The 6,000-nt window shown below is 36.4% G+C and overlaps 1 long non-coding RNA gene across 1 annotated transcript in view; it reads right to left on the reverse strand.

Annotated features, from left to right (window-relative positions):
- LOC133265682 (uncharacterized) overlaps positions 1-5,334 on the reverse strand; it is a 53,115-nt gene extending 47,781 nt beyond the window's left edge. The window contains exons 1-2 of the long non-coding RNA XR_009742070.1: positions 5,194-5,334; positions 3,257-3,378 (exon numbers count right to left, since the gene is read on the reverse strand). This is a non-coding gene — a long non-coding RNA (uncharacterized LOC133265682). The remainder of the gene's footprint in view (positions 1-3,256; positions 3,379-5,193) is intronic.
- Positions 5,335-6,000: the final 666 nt, after the last annotated feature.

The raw sequence follows: 6,000 nt of genomic DNA on the forward strand, positions 1-6,000 counted from the left end.
TAGATTTATGAAATAATTACATTTGCTAGCAACATTTACATATTTCCCATGTCTGCAGACTTTAAGTGGTAGCTATTTGGCCTATTATGCTTAGATAACCACCTGGAACTCCTTCCTGGGAAAGTTCCCAAGTCTAGACACTAAAAATCATATGTTTCCAATTATGAGAAACTATTACTATAAGGCCAACGTAAATCTCCTACATCAACAATCAGTTGCCAATTATATCACATTCCACAATAAGCCTTCTTACTATAACTAATTTAGGGAATGCTTGGCTTAGAAAAAAAAAAAAAAAAAAATCAATAAAATTAAGAGAAAGGGAGAGGTAAAAATATCAGACCTTGACATCAGAGTGAACATTTGAACCCAAACATTAGTTTGGTGAGACAAAAAAGCCACAATGAACTGGATCAACAGAACTATAAATTGTACAACATAAAAAGCTTCATTGGGCAAACGATGATGCCTCTGTTATCCACAGTATTCATCACACTCATTCCTGCATCATGCATAAAAGGTTCTGTGAAAACAAAGGTATTAGTAAGTGTTTTTTTCTCTTGCTATGCTGCACATCCACTACACAAGAGTGTACTGTTGCCAAAACTGCAATGAGGCTTTTTGAGCAATGCAACAAAATCCAGTGGGATGTGTTCCACTTTCTGTCGATCACTTTTTCATGTTTTTGCCATATGGTTGGAAACAGCAACTATCTAAAAATCAGCTGATTTTTAGGAAATTCTAGAAAACAAATATGATTAAAAAAGAGATTAGTGGCAAAACAGCCTTTATCAAAAACAGCTCTCATACAGGAAAAAAAATCACATTTTATACATACATACAGAGAGAGAGAACACACTTAAAAAGACTAGTGAAAACACTTGAAAGTCACCTAAACTAGTAAACCATTTATCCTTTGCCTTTCCCACTGAGTAGACTGATTGTATTCATCTGCTTTCTATAACAGAGCAGTACTAGCTTAATGCTCATGGATATCACTATATTCATTTAAACACAATAGAATTCTCAATGGCAAGTTAACTGTTTCAGTAGAAACACTATAATTTGCAGGTTTAAATTGTGAATTTATTCTGAAAATTATAATTTTCTGCAGTTTACAGATGGGGAAATATATCCAGTAATATAAGAATTAAAGTCTTCGTTTCCAGGGCTAGTGACTTCTGAAGATTACAGTCCCCCTTTACAGGCAAATCAATGAACCTTTTGAGGCTATTGGTTTTCAAAGTTGCTGATGTGTTTTGTGGGCAATACCTCCTAAAGAAAGTACGAAATGCAAGCAACAAACCACTGCTCTTTTTCTACATATCATTTGACACTGCTTTTTTTCTGACTAGTAGGTGAAGTTGAACAGAATTTTTTGTGTAGTCTATCAATTCTGAAAGGAAATTCTTCAGACATTTTCATGACAATATTAGTTTCAGCACAAAGTCCAGTAGAGGTTATGTTTAAACAGAAAAAAAAAGACACCCTTCAAGTCCCTGCTTTTCTGGATTTATATTCTTTTGGTTGAGATTTGCGCAATGTTTTCTACTGGAATGTTCCCCTTTGCACAAATAACCAATATTCAGTAATGGAAAAATAGGTGTAACTCCATAAGCCAGGGAGCTAACACAGTCACCTTGGATGTGGAAGCCAAGGCTAAACTCCTGACTATTTACAGAGTGGAACATCCTTGCAGAAATACAGAAAGAGGCTCAGAGCCCATCAGCAAACATGCAGGACGCTAAAGCCACCTGCTTGTAGAGCAGAAGTCCAAGTCCCTAATCTGACCGTGGAAGAGATTCCAAAGCCATGCAAGAACCCTGCTCAACAGGACACTAAGTAACCCAAAAGCATCCTCCCATCTTTCAACTTAAACACTTTTCCAAGACTTTTATCCTACTGATGTATAGAACAAATTAATTTCTGATATTTAGAAACCTGCAGAACATGAACACAGTTCATCTGTCAGTGCTTTCCCAGGTACTAGATACACACAAATTTTGGCATACACTGAGCTCAGTAATTTGTGATTTGTCATACTATTTTAGAATCACCTCCACAGCACAATTACAAAGAGATAGAGGACAGTGTATCGACCTGTAATTGAAGGAAAAACATGACAAAAGTTAAAAAATTGAAAGTCATTTGAAATATAAATAAGACTATTCCTGTGTGTTCCCTGCTGCCGTAGTACCTCAGCATCCACTATTGTCATCACTTGTATAAAAATAAAATAATAAGAGCAAAACTTTATAAAGCTGTCTCCTGAAATTAAGAGAGAAGAGTTTAATATGTGACTGCATTTAAATACAACAAACTCCTGTCATTCCTATGACGGCACAAAAGTCTAGGAGAAAATTTATACTTGCTAAAGTATTTTTCCGTAAGTAACATGAATTAAAGTGAAAGTTGGTCAGAATTTGAATTCCAGCAACAACTGAGAATCAGAAATACTTCCGATAGATGGAACATATAGCATTAGGACTGAAGTTTTCCTCCTTCCCACTCATTAAAAGTAGTTTGTTTCTTGGAACAAATGCGTGACCGCAATAAAATATTGGCTGGGAATTACCTGGCACAGGACTTAAGGAATATTATCTTTCATTATAGGATTTTCCACAAATTGATATATGCTATGAAACACACGAGTGACAGAAAAAGGGAATTTTTGCACAAGAGACCCAAAATAGAGTCTCTGTTTTTCTATATTTGAGGTCTTTAATATTCAGAGCATAGGGGTGTCAGCGCATACATTTAATGTGACAGGTCCCCCAACAGTAAAACAAGAAGAGTAGTTATCCCCTTTCATACCTCATAACTGATCTACATTCCAAAGAATTCTGCGCACCTCAAGTGTTGCTGAAACTACAATAATAGTGCAGTTAGACACACTATTCAACCACTAACTTTGGAACAGCCCTTCTTCAACTTGGTCCTCCATTCTTCCATTTAAAATGGAGTACCTTGTCTTCTGTGTTAATGTGACTGGTTGCCTAAGTCAGAGGCTTATTTAAAGTTTAGCAAAAAACTGCTGGAAAAGCATAGATGCAAGTGAATAGTGTCAAACAAATTAGAGTCAAACAAGGGACAGTTTAAAAAGCCACAGCTTCATGAGAATTATTGTTATATAACTAGATATAACTAAAAACCAATTATCAGATTGAACAATAATTTAATGGACAGCACATTGATTCATCTTTCTTCTCATTTCTTAATTATTCACCTTATAACACTAAGTTATATTACTGCTTACCTTTAAACAATTCCCAAAAATAACGTTGTGTGAGGCAAAGGTACTTTGAGGTGGTTTTAATGACATCTTCAAAGAGTAAAGACTTGGCATGGTACTGAAAAAGCAGAAAATTTATGCTTAGCCTGAAAAAAAAAAAAAATTTGGATTCAGATTAATCATTAAAGGCAAAAACACCTGTTTTTTATGTTCTAAGAACTTTGCACGTCTGATAGTTTTGCATTAATGCCTCACTTCTGTGAAGAACTTAAAACTTTATATATTTGAGTCACTCCAATTAACTTTCATCAGGTTTTTGTTCTAGAGAAAATCCCCTAAGCATCGAAATATAAAACAGTTTACTGAGAAGTGCCCTAGTACTTCAGAATGATTTTAATACATATAGAATCATAGAACGGTTTGGGTTGGAAAGGACCTTAGGATCGTCTAGTTCTAACCCCCTCCCCACCATGGGCAGGGGCACCTCACACAAGACCATATCACCCAAGGCTATGTCCATCCTGTCCTTGAACACTGCCAGGGATGGAGCATTTAACACTTCTTTAGGCAACCAAAGAGGCCTCACCACCCTCACAGGAAAGAACTTCTTCCTTATATGTAACCTAAACTTCTCTTGTTCAGGTTTGAACCCATTCCCCCTGTGTCCTATCACTACAGTCCCTAATGAAGAGTCCCTGCCCAGCACCCTTATAGGCCCCCTTTAGATGCTGCAAGGTTGCTATGAAGTCTCCATGCAACCATCTATTCTCCATGGTGAACAATCACTAATGGCTAAATCCCATTGACTTCCAGTTAAATACAGGCTTCCCATCTACCATAGTTACTTTCAAAAGTGTATAGATATCCAAAACCACACATCAGTACCTGGCTGGATTTTCAAAGTACACAATGGTTTAGGCCCTGGTTTTGATAGATTTCAACAGAAGCTAGACACTTTACCTGGTTAGACCCTTCTGAAAATCCTAGACTCCTTTCTGCATGTAGGAATTTTCATCCTAATGCTTCCTACCCACCCACGATTGCTTATCTTTACATGCATTACCCTTCGAGCACCATTACTCATTTTTAAGCATTTATATTTGTGAGTCTACAGTACAGATGTCTGCACATACTGTATCACTGCTGTACTATGCTCATGCAGCTGTTCAGTTTTTAATGTGTACAAAGAATTAGGTCATGACATATAAATAAAGCAGCAAAATCTCAAAAGCTTTCAGGACTTGACACAACTGTTGAAGGCAATCAGACTGACAATCCTTAAATTAAAATTCACAAATAGGCCATGACAATATATATGCTATTAACTGAATAAGGCAATCCACTCAATTGGGTCAAACAGTACATGAATTAAGGATCCCTAGACACTGTACATAATAATGACAGGCAGAAACAATGTGAAGCACAGCTATCACTGCAGTAACATTTCCTAACACACGACAGTATATCTAACTGGCCATAACTACAGAGCACTTTTCCTTTTCCCCACGATGTCAGAGGCAGGTTTAATTATAAAGCTGCCGTGAAATCAACAACAGAAAAATCCTAAATAAATAGACTATCTAAAAATAATACAGGCATATTGGCTATGATTTGACATCTCAGTGTATTACACATGGTGTGTACTACAGCTGGTAATTTAATTGAGATCAGGTTGTCTGATATATTGACAAATCACACAAGCAATCCCATAATTTAGTCTTTGAGATGCTAGGGACATGACAAGGACTATTGTTACAACTCAAACACATATCAATGATAAAAGCTTGTGATCTAAGCATGTTACATCCATACAAATTCCATGAGTTCTCATTTATGAATGCAACAGGAAAGAAAATCTGAGAGTAAGAGATTGTGACAACCTGGTCACTACAATGTGCTACTCAAGGAACAGGTAGCTCCTGACTGCACAGTGAAATCACATAAAGTAGCAAGATATTTACTGTGAAATACAGGATCATTTTTCTTTTCCCAAAGTAGGTTCCATCTGCATTACACCTGTTACTGAACAGTTTCATTTTTTGCTTTGTTCTCAGGAATAGAGCCCATAATATTACTGAAAAAAAAAAAATACAATTAAAAAAAATAAAAATGGGGTGGGGAAAGAATGAATGAGAATTGTTTTACATTGTGGGCCTTCAAGAGCAGCAAAGGAAAATAACCTTTTCAGCATGTCAAGTGCTTTTTAAAATAATATTCCTAGAATCATAGAATGGTTTGGATTGGAAGGGACCTTAAATACCATTTAGTTCCAACATCCCGCCATGAGCAGGAACACCTTCTGCTACACCAAGTTGTTCAAAGCCCTGTCGCACCTATCCTTGAACATTTCCAGGGATGGGGCATCCACAACTTCTCTGGGCAACTTGTTCCAGTGTATTTTGTGTTAGCTGTATTATGTAACCCCAAATACGCTACCAAAACTGCACAAACCCAAAGGCAGACTGTTGTGCTTTAAAACTTCAGACACCCTTCGCTCACTCAATAACACCATAAAGTACCAGTAACCTCATTCAACATATTAACATATTAATTATTGCCTACCATAACTTGAAACGGAATTTTTCACTTAGCTTTTTAATAAAAATAATTAAAGCATTTCCTCAGTGTAGTATTCACAGAGCAAACAGTGACTCTCACCATATACAAATGTAAAGCGTAACTTAACATACAACAGAGTTTTGTTCACCTGATTATGAAGTTAAGAAGTGGAATACACAGAAACTGGGAAGCCATTTAAAGAGGTTGAA

The sequence above is a fragment of the Pezoporus flaviventris genome, unplaced genomic scaffold, assembly GCF_033815535.1.
Source record: "Pezoporus flaviventris isolate CSIRO_AGI_PZ_B2104156 unplaced genomic scaffold, CSIRO_AGI_Pfla_v1 ptg000006l, whole genome shotgun sequence".
Taxonomy (NCBI): domain Eukaryota; kingdom Metazoa; phylum Chordata; class Aves; order Psittaciformes; family Psittacidae; genus Pezoporus; species Pezoporus flaviventris.